Source organism: Lingula anatina, chromosome 4 (genome assembly GCF_051362555.1).
Source record: "Lingula anatina isolate TDL-2025a chromosome 4, LinAna3.0, whole genome shotgun sequence".
NCBI classification, from domain to species: Eukaryota; Metazoa; Brachiopoda; class Lingulata; order Lingulida; family Lingulidae; genus Lingula; species Lingula anatina.
In genome coordinates this window covers 4,305,021-4,330,686 of record NC_141770.1, presented here as the reverse complement: position 1 = coordinate 4,330,686, position 25,666 = coordinate 4,305,021, and the positions used below count along the sequence as shown (strand labels likewise).

Genomic DNA, 25,666 nt, shown 5'->3' with positions numbered 1-25,666 from the left:
TATCTAAAATGGGCACCAGAAAGAAAAGATGGAGGTGGAAGAAAGTAACAATTAGGAACTTGAACTATTATTTTGGCCTTGTGCTGGACATTGCTACAATACTTACAGTTATATCTCTAAACTGTGGAGTTCATCAGATTGCACTCGTATCTGTCGTGTGTATATGAACCTCATCTTCTACGTCTTGTTGCACAAAAATTCATTTTATTGAAAACGTTTTGAATGTTGTAACTGCACCTCACCAAGCCGTATGCTTTATCTGGATAGGCCTGCAACCTGTAGTTACAGCTGGAATTCACATTCATCATGCTGGATCACGTTGGGTTGTGTCTGCAAGTTTTAGCAACAAAGAACTTGTGTATGGCTCTCTAACTCCAAGAATGACACAGGGATATGAACATAAAGAAATACCACAATTACAGGTCCTAGAACCAGATGGAACCCTCATGGACACAAAAATATTTAAGAAGGACCTAGAAAAGTGTAAAATGGAACTGACCCAGGATAACACACAGATTTTTAGATAATGGGATAATTTTTTTTAATCAAGAGAAGACTACAAGTCTCCATTTCCTCTACCTCCTACAAATACCTGCAAGGCCACTGTTGAATCTACATGTAAGTTATTATGTACACCATTGAATTTCATAAATAAGCATTGGTCATTTAACAGATTTTTACCATCTTCATTTGCCTAAGGACCCAAGAATATTAAAGAAAAAACAACTACCCAATATGACATTATAAGTAAATGTGGTGGAGACTATTTTTATTTTGGGATTGTTCACAGCCTTTGCCATCAAATCCAAGACATTCAGCGTATATCTGACAATTTTGTTCCTAGCCTCCAGATAAATGTAGATGGGCTCCCTCTGTTTAAGAGTACTGGTCATAATTTCTGGCCTATAATGGAGAGAATTGTAAATATTCCTAACCAATACAGTAAGCCTTTTATCATTGCATTATATTCAGGCACAGCAAAGCCCAATGATATCAACGAATATTTTCATGATTTTATTGATGAATTTAAACAAATTCAGGGAGGTTTCCCCTGTCATGGGAAACATTTATTTATTTATTGCTATCCATTCATTCATTTGTGATACACCTGCCAGTCCCTTTGTGAAAAATGTCAAGTCTTTCTCTGGTTATCATGGGTGTGATAAGTATATTCAAGCAGGCAAGTGGATGGGAAAAATGCCTTTTCCTGAAACCAATGCTACAGTCAGAACCGATATTTCTTTTGATAAAAAAAAATGATGAAGACCATCACATGGGACCCACCCCTTTATCTCAGCTAAACATTAGAATGGTGTCATGTTTTCCTCTTGATTATATGCACCTTGTTTGTCTGGGGGTAGTGAAAAGGCTGTTAAATCTGTGGATGAAGGGCCCGTTATCCTGTAGAATTGTTAATAGGGTATTGCAAGAAATATCAAGACGTTTAGTGGCCTTAAAAGACAGTATACCATCAGAGTTTGCAAGGAAACCTTGATCACTCTTTGAAATTGCATACTGGAAAGCAACTGAGTTTCGGCAGTTCCTTCTGTACACAGGTCCAATATCACTGTTTGAAATTGTGCCTGCAACTGTGTATCAAAACTTCATATTATGAAGCTGGGATACATTTAAAAAAGCAGCTGGCATTTGCCAAGATGCATGCTACAATACAATCAAGAGTCACTGGTAAGATGGGCAAGTTGAAGCATATCACAGAGCTTGTTACCAAGATTACACCAACACAGAACACCCTTACAAGGCTGAAAAAGAAAAGGTCAAGAACTGATGCTGACAATTTTACATATTGCATGTTGGTTTCTTCCTTGCTTTCCATTTTTAAGCTCTATCCTTTCTTTTCTTTGTTAGCTTTTGCCTTGAAAATGCCTCCACCAAAGTTCATGCTGTACAACAAACTTGCATTTGCATTTATCTGTGCTTTTTTGGGACTTATGTTACTCAGCATGAGCTATGTTATTTGGCTTAATTGGAAGAAGGTACTGAAACAAAATTTTGTGTTGCACTTGCTGCACTTTGATAATAAACTCCAACTGTGATCCATCTAAAATTTTGTTAAAAATGATGAACCACAAGAAAACATTCCAAAAGAACACTGAAGAGAATTCAGCAGCTTTTAAAAGTCAACAAGATTTTAAGTAAAGAAAAACAACCTGCAAATGGGGGAAAAATGGTTATTCTGGGAGTAATGACAAAATTGACAAAACAATACTTTTACTTGAAGTCCAATCCAGATTATTATCAATGGCAAAGGAAATAGAAAAAAATCAATCTGTTCTCAATATAGCATCTTTTGACCCTGTCAAATTCAATTTTGAGTTTACAGACCCTTTTGCCTGGAATGTAATTAGTTTTCTATGTATTACTAATAATGAATTTTAGGAGTTAAAGAAGAAAATCACAGGTAACTTACATTGGTACTGTGAGAAAGGAATGGTGAGAAGAATGATTTTTACCTGTAATTTTTTTGATGATATTTAAGAAACTCAAACAGAATTCTCAGAGTTTACCAGAGAGTTATCCCACAAAATAAAACATGGTCTTTTTGGTTAAATTTTGTTTACAGAGATTGCTTTTTATACATTTGTGAGAACAGGTGATTGGAATCTAAGAAATTTTTGTTTGCAAAACCAATGAGGCAAAAATGAAGGCGTGGCAGGAAATTACAAGAAGGTTAGTGCCGAATTTTTAAAATCAAAAGCACTAGAATAGATAGATGACTTGACTATTGATATATTTTAATCTTACAATTCCATCCTCCACTTAATTACTTCTTTTATAAACATAGGGAATTACATCATTACACACAGCATATTGAAGAGAATTGGAAACATTAATGTGAAGTTAAAGGGTTCTTGGTGAATATCGGAACATACATCGGTCTCTATCTTCCTGCTTGTAGCGTCAACTGTGTCCAAAGTTCCCCGAGACAACACAAGTGTACGTAGGAAATGAATAGATTTATGTTCCAAGACAAAACACACAGAAAAACAACGGAGAAAGTATGGGGAAGACAGGGGGCGGTCCCTGCCCAAAGAACTATCCCCTTTAGAACAAAAGGTATGTTTTAAATATAATTGTAAAAAAAAAAAATAATAATAATAAATAAAAATAATGAAAAAGGCAAGGTGTTATAAACAAAACTGATTACCTATTGCTGTATATTACTTAAAGTGAGGTGTATCTTTATTTTGTTTATTAAATTTCAGTTAATTGAGAGATTATAGGGGAATTGGCCCTCTAAGGTGTTGTTGGGGGCCGAGAAACAGAAGAACCACCATCTACCTGTATGTAATATTTCTTACTAATATATTTCCTACATCTAAAGAACCACCAAGAAATAATAAGCATTTGCTTACTATACCACATACATTTGTAGTTTGTTTGTGTTACATCTATTAGCACATTATTTATGAGAATTACCCTATTGTATGACATATTCAAGGTGTTAGATTTTAACATGACATTAACAATTTCCTGTAATCTTTATAGGTAATGAACCTCTAGTGGCTGCAAAAACATCTTTAACTTTTAAGCCGGTACATAAGTTGTTGCAGGGAAATTGCCTTTTTTAAATTGCCTTTCTATTGCGGATCAGAGTGGTCTCTTGCAGAAATGTGCAACTTTTCACTCTTACAATTTACATTAGAATTATTTTTACAATTATTGCAATATCCAATTATCCAAACAACTATCCTTATATTGCAGACAAGAAGGATGTTGATCTGTTCTACGAAAAAGCCCCATTCCCAGGTCTGCTCAACGAAGAGAACTTCAAAATCCATCACCAGCTAGCGTAGAGGGCCTTTGGCAGCGTCTTCTTGGACTCTGAGCTGTCGTTGGGCAACTTGGTGGCCATTAAATTCCTCAACAAAATGGACAGCCAGGTGTTAGAAGATTTGTTTTATGAGGGACTACTCCTCTACGGCATAAATGAGGCAGTATCAGGGATCAAGATTGCGCCCAGGTTTATTTTATGTCTTTCTACCTCCCTTCAATGCTTTTTTAATTTTTTCAACTGTTCAGATATGTGTTTGTTTGCTTTTTCTTTACTATGACAAAGGCAATAGTGGCCAATCATTGTTAGTGATCAATATTTTGATCGCTTTATTCTTACATGCAGTGCTGATTAAAAGAAGAATCTCACAATGACTTGAGGATAAAAGATGTTCATTTTTTATATTAGCCCCTGCCTCAGACAAGCTAATTATTCACGGTTGAAAAGACATGAATATAAGGTGAGATATATGTGAAAATCAGGTTGGGCTTGATATCTACTCAAAACTTATGTGGACATTTTCAGTCCATATGCTAGCAGGCGGCCATGTTTATTCCTGCCATAAGGTAGCTGCTACATGCTTACATAGGACAGATAGATGGAAGTGTAACTTTTCTACAAAAAGAACAACTCAAAAGAAAAAAAAGTATAGGGGTCTTTGAAAGGGAAGCAGGGGTTGGAATTAGTAAAATATTTTCAGTGGCAAGCAGAAATAGAAAATTCATTTTCATATTATGCATGCTATCAAAAACGGAAAATATGGACGAGAAATGGAGTCTAAATGCAGTTAGTATATTTTATTTCTATTCTTATTTCTTAGGTTTAAATAGTCCAAACAAGAAACCACCAGCCTATAATTAATATTACCAGAAGTTTACCAGATAAAGGAAGCTAACCAATATACTGATGAGCATCTGCTAGACGGCCAGTTTGAAATCAGTGTATGCAAGGATGCACCCGATTTAATCAGAGCCAAAATAGTTAAGTAAGGCACACATCTAGCCACCAGTACACATTATGGATTCAGACCTCCCATAGCAGATGGAGGGGTCATGTGACATGTGTATGCTATAGACACTAGTGTAAACGATCTGCTGTTTTCTGTAGATAAAATCTCTCCTTGGACACTGACTGAAATAACAAAGTTACAGGTAGACTATAAAGGTACACTGTTTCAGGTAACTCACTTCATTATAGAGAAAACGATCATTATAACGCGAAGATTTGGAATCTTTTCATTTGAACTATATATCTATACGTATACATATGATTTTTTTGTTGTTGTTACTGTAACAGCCTTTTGCTTTTAGCATTTTTTACTATTCCTTAGATCCTTGTACAAAATGTGTATTGGTTACTTAGACCAACAAATGCTGGTCTGTGAGAAAAGTTATATAAAATTAATGAATATGCTGAAACAAGTTTTCCTAGATACAAGACTTTTATAAAGTAGAATGAAATCAGTGATGGTTTCTTTGATAAAATACTGTAATACACCACCCCTCCCTCTCTTCTATATAGCTAGGATTTAAAAGAAAATTACAATTACTTTCCCATTTACTTGTGCCACACCACAAATATTTAACATATAACATGTTATTGTGTAATCGACTGTCTGCTTACCTGAATAACAATAACTTACATGCAGATGAGCAAAATGGTTTCAGGAAACATACATCATGTGAAGATCATGTCTTTGCACTCAATAGTATTGTTAAGAATAACACACAGGTATTCGCAGCATTTATTAATCTAAAAAAATTTTTCGATTACATTGATAGAGATATTAGGTTGTATAAGTTATTGATAAATGGGGTAGATGGAAATTTTATCGAGTACTGAAAAACATATACTATCAAACAACTGCCTGTGTCAAAATCAATGACACGTATACTGACTGGTTCAACTGTCGTACTGGTGTAAGGCAAGGCAACAACATCTCGCCAACTTTATTCTCTATTTTTGCAAGTGATATAGTAAGTGAAAGTCATAATCTTGGAGTTGGAATAACGTGGATAGATCTCTATCAACTACCCAAAATGAAATGATCTTCGAAACCATTGCAAATTTTCCACTCGAAAACCTTGACATCACTCAATAAGCACTATCTTTTCTCTACTTGACTGAACTGATTTCATTTTCTGATTTCATGTAATTTTCTTTGTTATTAATGTAATCCAAATTGTATTTAGTTGTGTTGTATACGTAAATTAGTTACGATCCTTTTCTTCTGCCTTTTATTTTCTTTCTTTCTGTATTTAATTATTTCTGGTAACTTTTGTGTTCCAATACTGAAATCTGATCTCTAATGTTTGTACTTAGTTGTGTACGTTAACTAGTTATGACCTCCTTTGATCTCTTTTTTTTTGTTATTATATATATATTTTTTTTTCTGTGCTTCTTGTGTATATGCATATACATATCTGTTTGTTTTATTTATTTACTTATTTAATTTTGTTTTACGTGGAGAGCATCTAATGCTTTTAGCGCTTTGCCTCCATATCCCTTGAATAAACATTGTTAAAAAAAGTGTTGCAGCCTATCAAAGTTGTTGGCAAATGGGAGACTGTTGGCACTGACCTGATAGGCCCTCTGCCGTTATCAGAGAATGGCAATAAATATGTCCTCACTCTGTCAGACTACTACACCAAGTGGATGGAGACATACCTAATTCTTTTTTAGATCTTTTGTATTGAATTCATTTTAAGGTTTGGACTAAGGATAGGCACTAGCCCGCACCATGACTTCTTTGTTCAAGGACTAATTTTGGCAGCTCAATTTTTAAAATAAATCACCAATAATATATGATCTAATGACCTGAACCTAGAAGTAAAACTGATCTGCAATAGATCATGTCAATATGTTATGTTCATTACATTTTAGGCAATTCCTGCATTATAAATCTTATAACTAAGAAAATTGCACTGTATAATCATTCAAAATATAAACCTATACATTATCCTCCCTTGTTGTGATAGATTTGATTTAGTTTCATATCGATAGATATACAGTTTCACTAAAAGAAAAAATGCCCAAAGATCGCCAGTACGGAGCTGTCACCAGCATACTTATTTTCACAGCGTACTTATTTTGGCAGCTTCAGTGCCAAATAGTGCAGTACATATTTTGGCAAAACACCGGGTGAGAACTTTAGAGGTGTGCATCAGAGGCTGCATGACCTCTATAATAATGGTTTTAACTTTTCATACAAGGAAGAGGATTTGGAAGATTTCAAGAAGAATGCAAGTTCATGTCAAACTACTACTCCAAAAAGTGGCACACAACAGGACCTCCAAAAGCTAGAATACCTAAGCACCCTGTACCACTGAGCTCCCCATGTACTTCCAACAACCCACACCACGAGGAGGTGAGGAAGACCAAACAATACATTGCTGGATGTACAGAGTGGGCTTATAACCACTGAGCTCTCCATGTACCTCTAACAACCCACACCATGAGGAGGTGAGGAAGACCAAACAATACGTTGCTAGATGTACAGAGTGGGCTAACCACTGAGCTCTCCATGTACCTCTAACAACCCACACCATGAGGAGGTGAGGAAGACCAAACAATACATTGCTGGATGTACAGAGTGGGCTAACCACTGAGCTCTCCATGTACTTCCAACAACCCACACCATGAGGAGGTGAGAGAGACCAAACAATACATTGCTGGATGTACAGAGTGGGCTAACCACATCAACAGACAGCTGGCAAGGGGAGTGCACAAGGTCAGAGCCAGGGTAGACGTCAAAAGATGCCCTGGCTACGTAGAATTGAACAAAGCTGACATGGAGCAATGTTGTAAAAACCTACGTCACATTTAGGATCTCAGAGGGTATGGACGACAACCCATAGCAGTGGAAGGAGATGGGAGATACAATAATAGCCTGTTCAGCGGAGGGAACAAAACAGCACAGCCAGCCACTCAGACTGTGTCCACTGTAGCAGAGAATGTGACCAGCCAGAAGGACGTTATTGGTGTTTACATTATTAACAAGCTCTGCCATACTGCTCTCCTGCTCAGAAGAAGAGCCAATCTACGAGAAGAAGACAGCATTGGGGACAAGTTTAACCACTGATGGGGACAGCTGAGCCCAGCTGCATGTGACAATGTTGAAATCTTTTGGGACACATGACACTTTACCAAAGCTCTGAAAAAACAAATAGAAAAAGCACCATTTTCTGGTCAAGTGATTCCAGGAAAAACAAAATACACTAGAGACAAAATGCAAAAACGCTTTGCTCAGTGCATAGCAATATGCGCTGCTATTCTGAATTTGATGCTTGCTTTAGAGGAAATAAAGGGATCATACAGTTGATTAAAAGAGCACTGACTATTACATCATTAACTACATATAGTTAGTTGTTACAGTGGTGATTGTCAAAATTGTTTAAAGCACTCATTAATATGTAAAGGTGGCTCAGAAACTATTTCCCCTGCCTTTCATCTTTCTCCTTGCTAGGAAGGATCTACAAGACAGTGCTGCACCTATTGGCAATCGAGTAATAGTAAAAGCAACTTGGGTAAATTACAAAAATCGTCTTTCATAAGTTAGTAGTTATACACATTGTAATTGGTTAACAGCATACTTATTTAAAAAAACATTCATATTTTCATTTTCATCTACCCAGGTGGGTGTATATGTTACAATGAATAAACTATGAAACTATTAAATTCATAAATGCAAACCTTTGGAACAGCTGGGCATTTGCATCATCAAACTATCAGACCAATGAACCTTCTGACTATTGAATCTTTTGAACCATTGGATCTTTGCATCATCAAACTATCAGACCAATGAACCTTCTGACTATTGAACCTTTTGAACCATTGGATCTTGGCATCATCAAACTATCAGACCAATGAACCTTCTGACTGCTGTCATGCACCTGACAAATCATTTAACAATGAACTTATAATAATTTCATAAATTCACAAAATGACAATTATATTTAGTAATTAAAATAAATTTCAGAATCAGAAACATAGACAGACAAACATATCTACATTGCTATTTCAATTTGATGTACTCGAAATAAAATTAAAAAACAAAAATACAGTTTATCAGTTATAGGGTAAACAACAGATGTGTCACAAAGTGCTGACTATGGCAATGACACTGGACAGACACAGTGATCAGAATATAGACAGACTGAAAGTGTCTGTATATAATAAATATGTCATAAAATTTGCAATTGCAACTTAATGATCTCACAATAACAGAGATCATCTATAACTCATCATATATGACCTGAAATATATATATTCACATTTAAATATTTTCACAGATGTCTTGTTCTCTTCAGTTATGGTGTATTGTCTACCACAATCTCACTGTATATACTACCTCTACTAGTTCTGTAACAGTTTCCAAGCATATGGGGAAAATTATTATAACACATCACAACTGAGCTGAAATATCAATTCACTTTTAAACATTTCCATTGTGCCTATTCACCTTCAGTGATAGGGTATTGTCCAACACAATCTCCTTGCTTTATATACCCTGCCTCTATAGTTTCCATGCATATGGGAGAAATTGATTCTTTGTGTTACCTGGAACCCACATTTGTTGTGTAATTGTACTGTTCCATATAACTGGCTCCACAGGATCTGCTGTGTTTGGAAGTCTTGTTCTGGGTGGTTCTGGCAGCACTCTCTCTCACTTAGTATAAAACTGACCTCTTGGTCTGCCAGCAGCTCTTTACACAATTCCAGAAGTGTATTTGCTAAAAACATAAATGTCACTGATAAATGTTACTGTTTGCAATGCCTGTGAATCCTCTCTGTAATATCCTTAAAAATTTGTACATTATCAGAAACAATTCAATGATAAGTAATTCAAATACAGGATGCTTTTGTAAAATGCACAAGATTATTTTTGTTTCACCAAACTTGGTATTTATATCTTGATACTGCTCGTATGTAATGGTGATCAAATTAAAATGTAAATATTCATTTTATGTGTTTTGTGCATACAAGATGAATTGGTTCAAATTCTTAACAAATGACAGGTGTGATTAATAAAGCACTTAACAACTATAAAACTTAAATTAACATTATAATTAAAGCAGTGAAACATTAACTTTATTCATACTAATCATGCTTTCAACATTGAAATAATCATTCCCCCCCCCCCCCCAAAAAAAAAATGTTACAATTGGTGTTTGTGTCTTTACAAGGAAAGAGGGGAAACAAATTATCTATCCTTATTTGTATATAAGAAAAAAATACATTTTGTCTGCTATCTGCAAGAGGTCCAGTCACCAGTTTACAATGACTGCCCTGTCTCTGGCTGTTCATTCATCCTAAAACTTGCCACATCCCGTGTCTTGCACAACTGGGTGAGATGAAGATGTTCCTGTTGCTGTCTTTTCATGTCTGCTTCAGTCTTATAAAATACATTCCCCCCATATTCAGCCAGGTAAAGTCAGTTCACCTAGAAGACACCATGCTGTATGGAGACTGGAGCTGGAAAAGAGACATGACAATGTATAAGTGAAGGAACACAAATTATCTTAATACAAAGAAAAGACAAAAAACCTGACAGTCCACCAGAGCCAGTTGGGAAAAATATTAAAACTATGGTACACTGCCAAGTGCCCACCTTATATGGTAGACATCATTGTTGTGGTGATTGAACTGTGATAAGTTAAAAATGACCTTGTCTTTTGGAGGCTGCTGGACACAATTGTGACTGCTGAGACCAGCACATTCTCAGATTGAACACAATTAAATAAACAGAACTCTGCAAATCTTCGAGATTTTTTGTGAAATTTGCACACAAATTGCCTAACAATTGTAAAAATCTGGACTAATGACTAATTGAAAGACATTTTCTGAGGAGTAATTTGAGAGGAGTCACCAAGGAAATTTTAACACGTCCTTCAGCCACTTTATATGAAGAGCTAAGTGTACATGAACAATATTTTAATGGAAGTATTCTTCTTTTAGATATTTTGTGCATTTATAATTAATGGTTTAAATTTTAAAAAATGCATTGGTAACAAATGAGAGATGTGGATAAAAAATGCCCTTAAAAATGCCCTTAAACGTGTAAAGATTTCTATCAGGTTCTCATGAGTGAAACTCCTGAAAACTTGGTACACGAAAGGAAATGGAACCTAGATCTAAATATAAATATCACTTGGAAGTATGTTTACGAGAATTGTTTCTATGTTACACGAGAAACAAAACTTCAGTGGTTCCAATACAGAATAATTTTTAGAATCTTACCAGTTAGGTCATACCTGAAAAGAATCGGTATTGAGGTGTCAGAGAAATGCTTTATCTGTGGAGCGGAGAGGGAAGATTTGCTAAATTGCTATCGAATAAGAAACATTTGGACTGAAATGGAACGCTTGATTGCTAACAAAACTGATGAAAGAATTACACTCTATGATGAAAATATACTTTTTGGAGTATCCAAAACAAATTTCAAGCCTTTAAATTACATTATTCTTGTCTCCAAATTTTATATATATACCTGTTTTAAAAGAAAAATGCAGCCGACCTTCCCTTCCCTTCTCTTATATATCAAATCAAAATTCGAATTAGAAAAATATGTTTCTCAAAAAAACTTCAATTAGGCCATTTTCTTACAGAGTGGAGAACCTGGGATTCCATTTTTGACTAGTTTCTCCACTTATAAATTTACTTTACTTTTTCGCTAATTTCTTCTATGTAAAATGTTTGTATCTTGTTATGTGCAGCATCACTTGTAATATACTGTTTTGTACGTAGTCCGGCTATCTACATTAATTCATGTTTACTTAATGTATAATGAATGTCTTGTGTGTTATTGTGTGTGTGTGTGTGTTTGTGTGTGTGTCTACATATGTATTTTTGTCTTTTTGTGAATAAAAAATATATATATATATATATATATATATATATATATATATATATATATATATATATATACTGAATTTAACAATGAAAAAAAAAATGCCCTTAAACAACTTCAATACGCATTACAATTATAAATTTTTTTTTTGAATAAAGAAGTGTGGTAATTATTAAACCCGTGCTTTTTAAGTTATATTAAAAAATATTCAAATCCAAAACTTGGGATAACTGGCCTTGTGTCTCTACAGAGGTAAGAAAGAAGACCAATTATACCCACTGTTACTTCAAAGACAAAACCAGCTGTTCATTTTGTGTACAACCTGCAAAAAGTCCAGTTCCCTGTTTACCATGGCTGTCCTGTCTCTGGTTCTTCATAACCCATTCATCCTGAAACTTGCTGTGTCTTGCACAGTTGCATGAGATGAAGGGATATTCCTGCAGCTGTTATTTCCTGTCTATTTCATATTAATAATACATCCCCCCCATGTCCAGCCAGGTAAAGTCAGATCACCTAGAAGTCACCATGCTCTATGGAGACTGGAGCTGGAAAAAGAGACAAAAGATAATATTAATGAAGTGACATAAATTATCTTAATAAAAAGAACATTGACAGTCCACAAGGGCCAGAAGAATATTAGGGACCATTCCTAGACTAACTCAGGGGCGGATTTAGGCCATCCTCCGGGATCTTCCGGAAGAAGGTCAGATTTTTAAGTTTACATTGGCGAGTAACTAATCTTTTCTATTGGAAGACGGTCTAAAATGGAGGATGGATCAATAAAGATAATAGAGGCTGTCCGGGTTCTCAACGAGAAGACCAAGTTTCCCCGTGATTTTACGAGATCTGCTTTGAGGTGGGGTTAAAATATGGAGTCCACAAGGAAGTAGAGCAGCGATTTCTTTACTTGAAAAATAGCTGAACTTACACATTGGATGGATGCCATATCAGAACATTAGACTTGCCTGCATCTTTGATTTAATTTCACTAAATTTATAGTAACTAATTCAAAAGGCTCGAGTTTGATCATATTAAGGTTAATTTTCTTCATTTATTTACTTATGAAAATGATGCTATAGAAACTAATGGATAGCATTCACAAAATGTAAGTTTCATTGTGATCAGATCCGACTTAAATGACAGGAAAGATGACAAAAGAAAGTATTAAAATGGACAACATACAAGTTGAAATTTTCACAAAATCATTGCATTTTATTGACAGTTATACACAAATGCAACAAATAAACACATCACAGGCGAACTTGTATTTGTGATCTGAGTAAATGATATGAAAAACAGGTGTCATATAGTTATTAAAAAAAGTCACTACAGTAACATAAGAATGATACTAGCAAGTAAAAAACTTTTCTTCATTAAATCACTAGTGCAGTACAATACATAGGCCTATATACATAGGCTATATATATTCATAAAACCAAATATTTCATTTTAAAGTAATAAAGAAAATGCCTGATACTGTAAGTGACACCCAGAAAAAAATGCCATCTGTTGACTCCTGATATAATTAAGTAAACAACATAATAACTAAGGACATAAGAGATTAATATACACTGAGCAATCTTCAACATCTGATTATCCTGACCACATGACTCTCGCAGTTCTTGACTGGTTCAATAACATGTGCTGTGTCTGTCATGCTCTAAAATAAATAAAAAATAACTCACTTAGTTTTCTGAAATATATATCATTATGTGATAAACGTTGTTGTAAAATACCAACCCTAATTTCCACCTTACTTGCAAATTGCAATTATCATAACTGACCACCCGGCATGGAATGTTACAACTGAACATTGTGTATACTTAAGAGGTGTGGAAGGTTCACCAGTATTTCATAATCAGGTACACGTTATATGGAGCTAGGAATGGTACAAGCAAATTTGTCTGATATAGTTACCGTAAAAGACTATTAATCACAAGTACTAGGGCTGTATTACATTAATAAACCATGGTGTCCTGTAAACTACACACAAAACTTACTTATTAATATGCCCCTCGACCGTTGATGATACGGTCTGTACGGTGATGCCATGGAGCCAGTGACGTGCAGGGTGCGAGTTGTCTGCAGTTGGTCCCTTTCTTTCTACAAAATACTGCGACCTGATCTGTACTTTAAATATTTCGGCATTTAGTCCTTTTAATCTAATCAAGCCCAACTTCTCTTTCTTCACTTCACTTCTCTCACCAGTCGTGTCCGTCATCCATAGTCATTTTCCTGGTTTTCTCGCTTTACTTTATCTGCAATGCACCCTACGACACAACATTAGCAATTCGCCATTGCGTTGCTCTATCTCAAATTACATGACAACGCCAAATTTTACTCAATGCAATCCTAAAACATAGACTTGTGCCTGACCGCGAGAGAAGTTTCAATGGCAGATTTTAACCCCACCTCTCGTGAAATCTCGCTCCAATTCAGGTCTCGTTTGACGTCATCTGCTGCGCAGATGTTCAAAATAGGCTATCCCGAACATCCCCTATTCGGAAGCCTGTCAGAAATTACCTGTAACTGTTGATCAATGTATTTCTGAGGGGATTCTTGCTAAATTGCAATCAACTTGAGCAGCTTAGATGTCTGTCATACCTACTGAAGCTGCTAAAGGGTAATTAACTAGAGGATCAGAGAGGCGATACCGCCTCCGAATATTGTACCACCAGCTGGAGCAAGCTCATTCGTATAGACCCCCACATACACAAAATAAGGGACACAGCCACCAGTCTTTTGCTTGACAAGCTGTAAAAATGCAATCAACAAGAATTTTCAAAATATGCAAAAAATATATATATAACTTAAAATGGTACAATCAAAGTTAAGTTCATCAAAAGGTAGGTCAAAGGTTAATTTCACAGTAAGATTGCCAGTATATGACTTCCTATTCAAGTTCAATAGTAACTATGGACCTATCTCTGCCAGGTTAGGAGTTAAAAGAGAAAGAAATTAGCAGAGTTCAGTTCATGGTGAAAAGTAGGTCAAAGGTCAATTTTAAGGTCACATTTAGATTGCCAGTATATGACTTCCTATTCAACTTCAATAGTAACTATAGACCTATCTCTGCCAGTTTTGGAGATAAAAGGGAAGCAAAATTTGTAAAGTTCAGTTCATGGTGAAAAGTAGGTCAAAGGTCAATTTTAAGGTCACATTAAGATTGCCAGTATATGGCTTCCTATTCAACTTCAATAGTAACTATGGACCTATCTCTGCCAGTTTTGGAGATAAAAGGGAAGCAAAATTTGCAAAGTTCAGTACATGGTAAAAAGTAGGTCAAAGGTCAATTTTAAGGTCACATTAAGATTACCAGTATATGACTTCCTATTCAACTTCAATAGTAACTTTGGACCTATCTCTGCCAGTTTGGGAGATAAAATGGCAGCAAAATTTGCAAAGTTCAGTTCATGGTGAAAAGTAGGTCAAAGGTCAATTTCAAGGTCACATTTGGATTGCCAGTATATGACTTCCTTTTAAAGTTCAATAGTAACTATGTACCTATCTCTGCCAGTTTGGGAGATAAAAGGGAAGCAAAATTTGCAAAGTTCAGTTCATGGTGAAAAGTAGGTCAAAGGTCAATTTCAAGGTCACATTTAGATTGCCAGTGTATGACTTCCTATTCAAGTTCAATAGTAACTATGGACCTATCTCTGCCAGATTTGGAGATAAAAGGGCAGCAAAATTTGCAAAGTTCAGTTCATGGTGAAAAGTAGGTCAAAGGTCAATTTCAAGGTCACATTTGGATTGCCAGTATATGACTTCCTATTCAAGTTCAATAGTAACTATGGACCTATCTCTGCCAGTTTTGAAGATAAAAAGGAAGCAAAATTTGCAAAGGTTAGTTCATGGTGAAAAGTAGGTCAAAGGTCAATTTCAAGGTCACATTTAGATTGCCAGTATATGACTTCCCATTCAAGTTCAATAGTAACTATGGACCTATCTCTGCCAGTTTGGGAGATAAAATGGAAGCAAAATTTGCAAAGTTCAGTTCATGGTGAAAAGTATGTCAAAGGTCAATTTCAAGGTCACATTTAGATTGCCAGTATATGACTTCCTATTCAAGTTCAATAGTAACTATGGACCTATCTCTGCCAGATTTGGAGATAAAAGGGGCAAAATTTGCAAAGTTCAGTTCATGGTGAAAAGTAGGTCAAAGGTCAATTTCAAGGTCACATTTGGATTGCCAGTATATGACTTCCTATTCAAGTTCAACAGTAACTATGGTCCTATCTCTGCCAGTTTTGGAGATAAAAGGGCAGCAAAATTTGCAAAGGTTAGTTCATGGTGAAAAGTAGGTCAAAGGTCAATTTCAAGGTCACATTTAGATTGCCAGTATATGACTTCCCATTCAACTTCAATAGTAACTATTGTCCTATCTCTGCCAGTTTTGGAGATAAAAGGGAAGCAAAATATGCAAAGTTTAGTTCATGGTGAAAAGTAGTCAGGTGGCTAAGTCCAAATTTTATCCAGAATTGTGCAAAAGATGATAAAAGCATGGAATTTTCCACGATGAATGACCATTGGGTGTTTGCCAACCCCCCCCGATACAAAATAGATGAACACCCAATGGTCACTCATCGTGGAAAGTGTCATGCTTTTATCATCTATTGCACAATTCTGGATAAAATTTGGACTTAGCCACCTGACTATACCGTACTGCACATTTTGCTTTCACCACCAATATGTACTTTTTGATAGTGTAACTCGAAAACCGTTTGGAATACAAAAAAACGGAGACCACTCCCAGTGTTGGGCTTTACATGCTCTACAAAATGCAAAAAAGAATGGGTCTCTAGCATTAACGGTTCCCGAATTAGAGACAGTTTTCAGTTTCGGCATCTTATGGCCGCTACTCCCGTGAAAATGCACCGATTGACACCAAATTCACGGAGATGAAAGATGACCCCAAGGGTAACACTTTCCAATAATATTATTGGTTAAGTCTGTCTGGTTTCTGAATAACAGCGCAAATAATTTTTTTTTTCGTAAAAAATTCATTTTTTTGAAAATTTTAGCCTGTTTGACCTTGAAAGAAAGGTCAAAGGTCAAATCCAAGGGCATATTTGAAATCTACACATATGACTTTTGGAAAGCCGTCTGTAGAAAATTTTCCCAAAATTCCTTCCGTAGGGTAGATAATTAGCATTTAATTTTGCCATTTTTGGACAAGGGTGTATTTCAATGAGTGCCACACCTAGACCCCAGCACCGACAAAGCCCAAATTTTACATGGAACGAGTTGAGATTATAGGTGACCTAAATCCAAGAGATGGGTATGGCAGCCCTTACCGTCTAGGAGGAGAAGCGGTAACGGTGAGATGGCGGCGGAGCCAGAGGAGCCGGCGGAACATGCGGGTCGGGACTAAAACCATGTGTACAGCCAGCGCCTACGCTGGTGGTACAATTATCAGTAGGCATGCCAGACATCTAAGCTGCTAAGCTAAAAGCAATTCAGCAAGAAATCCCTCAGAAATAAATTGATTAACATTTAGTCTGGGAATGGTCCCTTAAATGGTCACATGCCTCGATCCCCACAAGACTGTATAGTCGAGATTTGATTAATGTGCCCATGCCTGAATGACGCCAGTGGAGGCGTGTGAGAGGTGGAGTGACCATTACAGGATTAAGCAGTCTTCCTTTCATGTAGGTCTGCCATATTAAGGCCGTGGACCAGTTAGCACTCGGATCTTCTCATTGCTTCTTGATTATATATAACTCTGCTAGTACTTTTTTATGTTTTACCTCAGATGTTTCAAGGATCGAACTCAGAGCTACTGAATAACACTTATAACACTGGGATCACCGGATCCCTACGTCTATTCTCTACCTCTTGTATCTGCAGGTCCTTCTCTCTCTCTCTCTCTCTCAAAAGCCCCGCCCAACAGAGTCTTTTCCACGGTCACGTGACTTCCGCTAAATTATCCGTGGGAACGCGAGATTTTGCGGGATTTGAAGTTTCAGGGGGAAAGTGTGGAGTGTACACGACGGACGCCATATCGAGGAGTGCTCATTTCAATCTGAATTTTCAAAGTTTCGTAACATGTTAACACCTGATTTTTTTCGAAAAACACATTCATGGGAGCAGTTGGAATAGAAATTTAGCAGAAGTGCCTGATGACTTTTCAATGAAAGAACTAAAAACGTACCTCATCGACAGCAAAGATAGGACATTCGGTACTTTTGTAGTATACCCCCCACCCTGTAACTTCCTGAAACCTTCATTTTTCAAACATTTTTTTACAGTGTCTTTTGCACCTATGTCAAAGCTGTTGAAATAAAATGTTTTTGTAATTACCTGTGGTCTTTTTATTAGTTTTAATCACGTTTAATCCACCCCATCGAAATACAATGTGAAAATTTACAATGAAACCGCAGCTTGCTGCGTTTTCGTTGGCTAACTCTACCTTATTTTATGTGAACATAGGATTGATACATTGTATACTTGGATTTCCTCTGTGAAATTATTATGAGCTACTTGTTCACATAAAATTACCTTAGGGTTAGCCAACGAAAATGCGGCAAGTTATTGACTGCGGGTGTAAATTGAAGATTCTAACTTTGTATTTCAATGGGCTGGATTAAACGTGATTAACACTAATAAAAAATCCACAGGTAATTACAAAAGCATTTTATTTCAATAGCTTTGACATGGATAAACAATAAAATGTAAAAAACTGTTTGAAAAGTGAAAGTTACAGAAAGTTACAGGGTGAGGGGGGGGGGGTATACTACAAAAGTACCGAAGGCCCCTTCTACTCTTTCCCCCTGAGAAACAGTCCCGCACAAAATGGCGCGAACTGCGCATGCTCACGATTTCGTGGAAAAGACTCTACTGTCGCTTTCAATCCCAAGACTTCCGGTACCAGATCACTACAACAAAGTACTCACCCTTTTGTCATCAAGAATGTCTTTGCATACATTTAAAGGGATGCTGGAATCGTGGAATGCCCTACTGCTTTAGATAAAACTTTAATGGCAACTCATAGATATATCTTGTCCTTGGAATAACGTTATTTCATTAACGTGTAAAATTTTCCCGCTCCGCCCGCCTAAGTAGGTCAAAGAAAAACCCGCAGTGAATAGTGAATACTGGGTCACATCTCGGCACATCCGGTCACATGAAGCGCCACAGTTTTACTCTGCGTCCAAGTTATTATATCTTTTGATTTTTCGTTTAGATATAATATCATTGATTATTGATAAAGAATAAATTATTGCAAAAAGGTCATTTTAAATTATTTTGTATTGTTATTGTACCACCAGCGTAGGCGCTGGCGGTACCCATGGTTTTAGTCCCGACCCGTATGTTCCGCCGGCTCCTGCGGCTCCTGCGGCTCCGCCGCCAAGTCACCGTTACCGCTTCTCCTCCTAGACGGTAAGGGCCCCTGTATCCATCTCTTGGATTTAGGTCACCTATAATCTCAACTCGTTCCACGTAAAATTTGGGCTTTGTCGGTATTGGGGTCTAGGTGTGGCACTCATTGCAATGCACCCTTGTCTAAAAATGGCAAAATTAAATGCTAATTATCTACCCTACGGAAGGAGTTATGGGAAAAATTTCTACAGACAGCTTTCCAAAAGTCATATGTGTAGATTTCAAATATGCCCTTGGATTTGACCTTTGACCTTTATTTCAAGGTCAAACGGGCCAAAATTTTCAAAAAAATGAAATTTTTTACGAAAAAAAATTTTTTTGCCCTGTTATTCAGATACCACACAGACTTAACCAATAATATTATTAGAAAGTGTAACCCTTCGGGTCATCTTTCATCTCCGTGAATTTGGGGTCAATCGGTGCATTTTCACAGGAGTAGCGGCCATAAAGTACCGAAACTGAAAACTGTCTCTAATTCGGGAACTGTTAATGCTAGAGACCCATTCTTTTTTGCATTTTGTAGAGCATGTAAAGCCCAACACTGGAGGTGGTCTCCGTTTTTTTGTATTCCAAACGGTTTTCAAGTTACGCTGTGTCAAAAAGTACATATTGGTGGTGAAAGCAAAATGTGCAGTACGGTAATGGATAATAAATTTTGAACTCCGGAAAAATAATACATAAGGCTTGGCAAAGCAGACAACTTGTGGTCAAAAATGACATTATTTCATCAAATTTGAACTTCTGGAACTTCAGAGCACCTCCTATTTTAAGAATTTTGACCAAAATGATGTTTTCTTTATTTTAATTAATCTTTTCTGTAGGAAATTTATGGCACATTATGGTAACTCCAAAATTATAACATTTAGTCCCTTTTATCTGCAAAACTAGCAGAGATAGGTCCATAGATACTATTGAACTTGAATAGAAAGTCACATACTGGCAATCCAAATGTGACCTTGAAATTGACCTTTGACCTACTTTTCACCATGAACTGAACTTTGCAAATTTTGCTTCCCTTTTATCTCCAAAACTGGCAGAGATAGGTCCATAGTTACTATTGAACTTGAATAGGAAGTCATATACTGGCAATCTAAGTGTGACCTTGAAATTGACCTTTGATCTACTTATTATCATGAACTGAACTCTGCTAATTTCTTTCTCTTTTAACTCCAAACCTGGCAGAGATAGGTCCATAGTTACTATTGAACTTGAATAGGAAGTCATATACAGGCAATTTACCTTGAAAATGACCTTTCACCTACCTTACGATGAACTTAAATTTGATTGTACCATTTTTAGTTTCATATATTTTTGCATATATTGAAAATTCTTGTTGATTGCATGTTTACAGCTTGTCAAGCACAAGACTGGTGACTGTGTCCCTTATTTTGTGTATGTGGGGGTCTATACGAATGCGCTTGCTCCAGCTGGTGGTACAATATTCGGAGGCGGTATCGCCTCTCTGATCCTCTAGTTATTATGTATTTTCTTTTTGCTTCAACTTTTGCTGGTTCTCAGCACTGCTAACACTACGTTCAATTTGAGCAAATAGAGCATTTAAGGACCTTCGCATTTAGAGTGATTACCATTAAAAGTAAAATAAACGTAGCCTACTTGAAAATATTCTAAAGTCAATTTTTTCCCAAATATCCTGCAAAGCTACTAGTAGGCCTACTTGTAGGCCTACTTTACTTTTATAGACTGCGCTATCAAGAGACAATGCTTATATTAGATGCGCGTTAATTTTTTCTAAAACGTTCCAATTATTTTTCCCAATCTCAAGTATATTTTCTCAATGCCTGGTAACGAAGATGTTGCAATTGGCTTCCTAACAGAGTGCAGTTTTGTCGTGTTACGTGTAAAACATTTGACTGTGCCCTATTAACATATCGTCCATCTAATCATGAGGGCCCGCTGGGAAGGGGGAGGGGGGGTGATCACAGTTCACGGCCGCGGAAAATAAAATCATCAAATCACAAATAACATAAATTGAATTAGAATTTTATTCATATCTCATTGAAAATGCGAGTCCGGCGAGCTGAAAATAACTATCATCGAGTATAATGACTTCGTTCCACTATATACAGTATAAGGACGAGGGATAGAAACCCGCAATTCACGATTCGCAGGAATGGGGTGCTTCACATCTCGGGGAATGATAAGTGCATGTTACGAGTAAGGAAAATACCCAACGGGGCCTTCAGTCCTTGTCTTAACTAAAATGAAGATTTTATTAATGACTAAAATATTTCAAAACATTAAAGCAACTAAAATTAATGATCTGGAGCAAAAATACGCCACGAAGGATTTTTCGGCTTTTAAAAGTAGCTGCAAGTCATTCATTGTATTATTTAAGATAAACATTCTAGACATGTTCTGAGACGTTAGACTTGCTTCCAAACAAGTACCTTATTTATCTACTTTATTGAAAATAAACTTATAGGCAAATGTGAGATGGTGTTGCAAGCGACAGTAACGAAGGTCTAAAAATGAGTCTGCATTTCGTGTTTTAAATATGATTAGCACATGTGCTTAGCTAACTTATGCAACGATTTTTGTGTGAATCGAAAGACTAACCAAAGAAAGAGCAAGAGAGACCATATGTTGTTATTATTCATCTACACAACGTACCTCCGACCGTGTTGGGAGTTCAACCCCCTTGAGGACTCAGATGATAGCTGTCGTCAATACTGCTTTTACTGAACGTAACAAACGCAATCGTCCTTTGCGCTCAAATCATAAACAGGAATCCTTCTTCAAAAATTATTAAACACATCCTTACATTTTATACATAGGCCTATCTATGAATATCTAGTGAAAACTCTATCTGTGACTCAGGTAGAGTGTACTCTCTCTCTCTCTCTCTCTCTCTCTCCGGTTGTCTCTGGCCGAATTCACAACCAGTTGATCCTCGGACCAGAATCAGATAACAAACCTCTTTTATGATAATTAACTGTTATGACTGATAAAAAAATTGCAGATTTTCATTCGACAGCATCTTCCGTATTTTTACGAAAAAATATATTGAAAACGCATCTGTAAAGATTAACTCTGAAAGGTGAAAAAATGCCTGAGCTTTTGCTTGTGAACCTTCTTCAGGTACCAAAACAAGAATAAACAAGCAAACTACAGGTATAAGTGACGTATGATGCATGGAAAAGGGACACGAAGTTAGAAGTGCGTGATAAAGGTTAACGTCTTGAAGATTACGTTATAATAAACACTCCGAATAATACCATTCACTTTAGAAGAAATGAAAAAACTATAATGTACGGCTGTTTGTCTAGCGACCACTGCGCAAAAGCTTTAAATTTCTCTATTATTGTGGCTAAACAGTTTATAAACAAAAATTCAGAAAATCCATCAGTCTATGATTTTGAACTGTTTCTGCATTTTCTCAGTCAGAAGAAGAAAATAGTAAAATACATTGCTATAAAGACAGGTAAAGAAGATTGGTTTAATACAAAATGGAAACGCATTCCATTACCATAACGTGTTAAAATGTCCACCTCTAGTACGTTATAGTTGCCGATATGTAGCACACAACAAGCATGTATACGTGTAGTATGTATGTATGGATGAGTGAGTGAAAGTATTTCTATATATTTATGTTCTTTTTTATTTATCAGTATTTAATTACCGAAATTATCACCAGTAGGCCCTACTATGTGCATTTAATTTTTATCTGTTTAAATATTTCATTATATATGTATATTTTCTTTTTTTTATTTGAGTGAATAAACGCATTAAAATAAATAAATAAATAAAAAAGAATCATGAACAAATCTGGATGACTCTATCTATAACAATTAAAGTAATTATTACCTAAAAATAAAAAAAATTACTTTTCAGAATAATACAAGAAAAATTAATGAATAGAACAAAGGCAAAATAATTTTAAATTAAAAATGGAACCTGAACAACAAATACAGCTTCAAGCAAATGGAAATGAAAATAGAATATACACACCCTTGACGTACGAGTTAAGCTACAATTAATTTTTAAAAATAATGTCGGTACCTTGTCAATGTATGGCAGGACTACGTGAAAACGACATACACTCTCCTCTACACATACACTAAACACACACGCGCGCGCACACACACACACACACACACACACGCACAGGCCCTTCGTCGAAGAGGGGGAGAACCAAATCCAATCATTGAAGTTGTACATCGGTTCACTGTTTGTCCTAAGTAAATCATCATAAAATAAACGAATCAGATCAAAATTACAATAAAGCGCGGAATGTGCAGACCAGCATCATCTACAACTGTGGGTTTGGATACAAAACTGCTCTTCCCCGTTGCCAACGCTCTCAATTCAATATCTTTTAAAATAAAATGTTTATTGTATATAAAAAACATGTATAAAACAACAGACTTCGGTCGATAATCTAGCTGTGTGTAATACTGTGCATGAACCCAAATATGCTGTAGATGTAGCATTATCAAAATAGAAATACCATATCTTCTTGAACATGAAAAGTCACATTAGAATTCTCCCCCCCCCCCCCCCCCCCCCCCCCCCCGTCCCACCAATACGCCCCATTTCTATTGATACCATACAAACTCAGTGTGTGTAGGAGTGTGAAAACTAAAGTAGATCAAAAGTTCACGGATAGGATATGCCATGTAAGGATTCATAGGGGAGATAGGTAATCTCCTTTTGCTCTTTTTTTTTTAACCTGTCAATTTTGAGAAGAAATACAGTGAATCGTTGTCTCTCAATGCACTTAGTCAATATAAATTCAAATATGTAAAAAACATCTTTCCTTTATCACGTAATTCGTCAGATGTAGTAAAATACAGCATTTCCCTAGAAAACCTTTACCCCCTCTTGTGAATGCAATGTGCCGTTTGCAGAGCTCAGCGTCTGCCACCACGCTGGATGCTTCGCGGTTCCCGGGAGCTGAACAGTTAACGCGGTCTGAAAAATTTTAGGGAGAGTCAGATGAAATAGAGAGGAACCGAGGCATGTATAAAGTTCTACATGGTGAAGCTGGAGATGTGGGCTAGTTTTACTCTTTTCTTTCAAAGTTTGCAATATACTCTGACTTTCAGTACCCGCATGCAACGAAAATATTTTGCTGGTATCTTGAAACATCTCCCATCTGTGTCTCCCCCCTAAAACGGTCCACACTAAAAAATCAATAATCGTATGGCAATTTTATACAGGCAATTGACCTACTTTTATACCCATGCAGCTATCAATGAGTTTTATGGCTGTGGAGTGAAAACGTGATACACGTCTGTGATATAAAAGTTATTTCTAATTACATAATTTACAAACAATGCATTTGGAATAAACGTGTCCAGATTTGTGAGCAAAAGATGACATTGCTATTTGAAAATAATGAAGAAATTGGAGACAAGCCAAAATCAGAAAAAATGCATTTTTTCTCTTATATGCAAATTAGGTTCCTTGAAGTAATATAAGACTGGCCGGAAGTGATGTTCATAACGATGATGATGATGATTGCTTTGATGATCTTAATGTTGATTCATAAAATATTTTCAAAGTTTTCAGTTGTCATCTGGTGAGAAAGAAATTTTCTGCACTAACACAATCATTCCACGAGTGAAGAATAAATAATAAACGCGCCTCAGAGATGCGCTGCAGACGTCACGGCTTTTGGGCGAAAATCACACGCGATATTTCCTCATAATCATGATATATAGGTTTAAAACTGTGATTGAAAAGGGATATCATCAAACCATTAAAATCTTGACAGCATTTCTATTAATTTGTGTTAGACAAGGATGAATTTAATTAGAATACCCCCTCTCTCTCTCTCTTATTAAGCGAATATAAAGGAGAAAGCCGAGCGAAAAAATAATGCGCATAACAGTCAAAATATTCAGAAGTAAAAAAATTCAGAGTTAAAAATCTTATTGGCCACTACAGTTCCTCTTGATAGAGGATCACATGCAAAAATTTAAGGCAACTTGTAGCCAATTGATGTTGTAAAGTAAACGACTTAGACTTTCACTAACTGCAGATAAAGATTATAACGGAATCAAACAAGTTAAAGGAAAGGGAGTTATTGAGTGTTGTGCCGACAGACAACTCACAACGTAAATAACAACAATAACAACAACAACAACAATCTACACGCAATATGGTAACGTGTATATCGGTAACGCAGTGGCCGATTAAAAGGTTTCTGAAAAATATATCACACCAATATTCCCCTCTTGAAATTAGAATTTTGTCTAACCTTTGTATATTTTTAATTGGAAAATCTACTTATTGATATTATTCCATTTTTTCACAAAAATTATTTGTTTTTCTTATAAAAATTAAAGTGAAAGGGAAGAAAAAGAAGAGGGAGAAAAAGAGCAACAATTGAACATACATATTTTCCCCAAAAATATCCTTTATTACAGTGAAATAATGAAGAACATACATACTATTGGCATGCATGTACCAAAAACAAAAAGACTTTCACTAGTATCTAAAAATGAAAATCAATATATCTTCATACATAAAGAACAATACATCACCTCCAAAAGAATTAACAAAATTTCAAGTATGGCATTACAGTATGGACAGACCTCTTTTCAAACAAATAAAAATACATCAATAAAACAATTTTAAATATCTAATTTCCTTGATCTGAAAACAGTAAAGGAATGAAT

The 25,666-nt window shown here is 36.0% G+C and overlaps 2 protein-coding genes and 1 long non-coding RNA gene across 5 annotated transcripts in view; all 3 read right to left on the bottom strand.

Annotated features, from left to right (window-relative positions):
- Positions 1-25,666, bottom strand: part of LOC147762101 (uncharacterized) — a 214,773-nt gene that overhangs the window by 105,223 nt on the left and 83,884 nt on the right. The gene's annotated exons all lie outside the window — the stretch shown is intronic.
- Positions 1-25,666, bottom strand: part of LOC106176769 (uncharacterized) — a 226,984-nt gene that overhangs the window by 158,280 nt on the left and 43,038 nt on the right. The window lies entirely within an intron of this gene.
- On the bottom strand, positions 12,828-14,128 carry LOC147762105 (uncharacterized). The gene is made up of 2 exons (XR_015334180.1): positions 13,643-14,128; positions 12,828-13,302 (listed from the first exon to the last, which is right to left on the bottom strand). It is a non-coding gene; the product is annotated as an uncharacterized LOC147762105 (long non-coding RNA).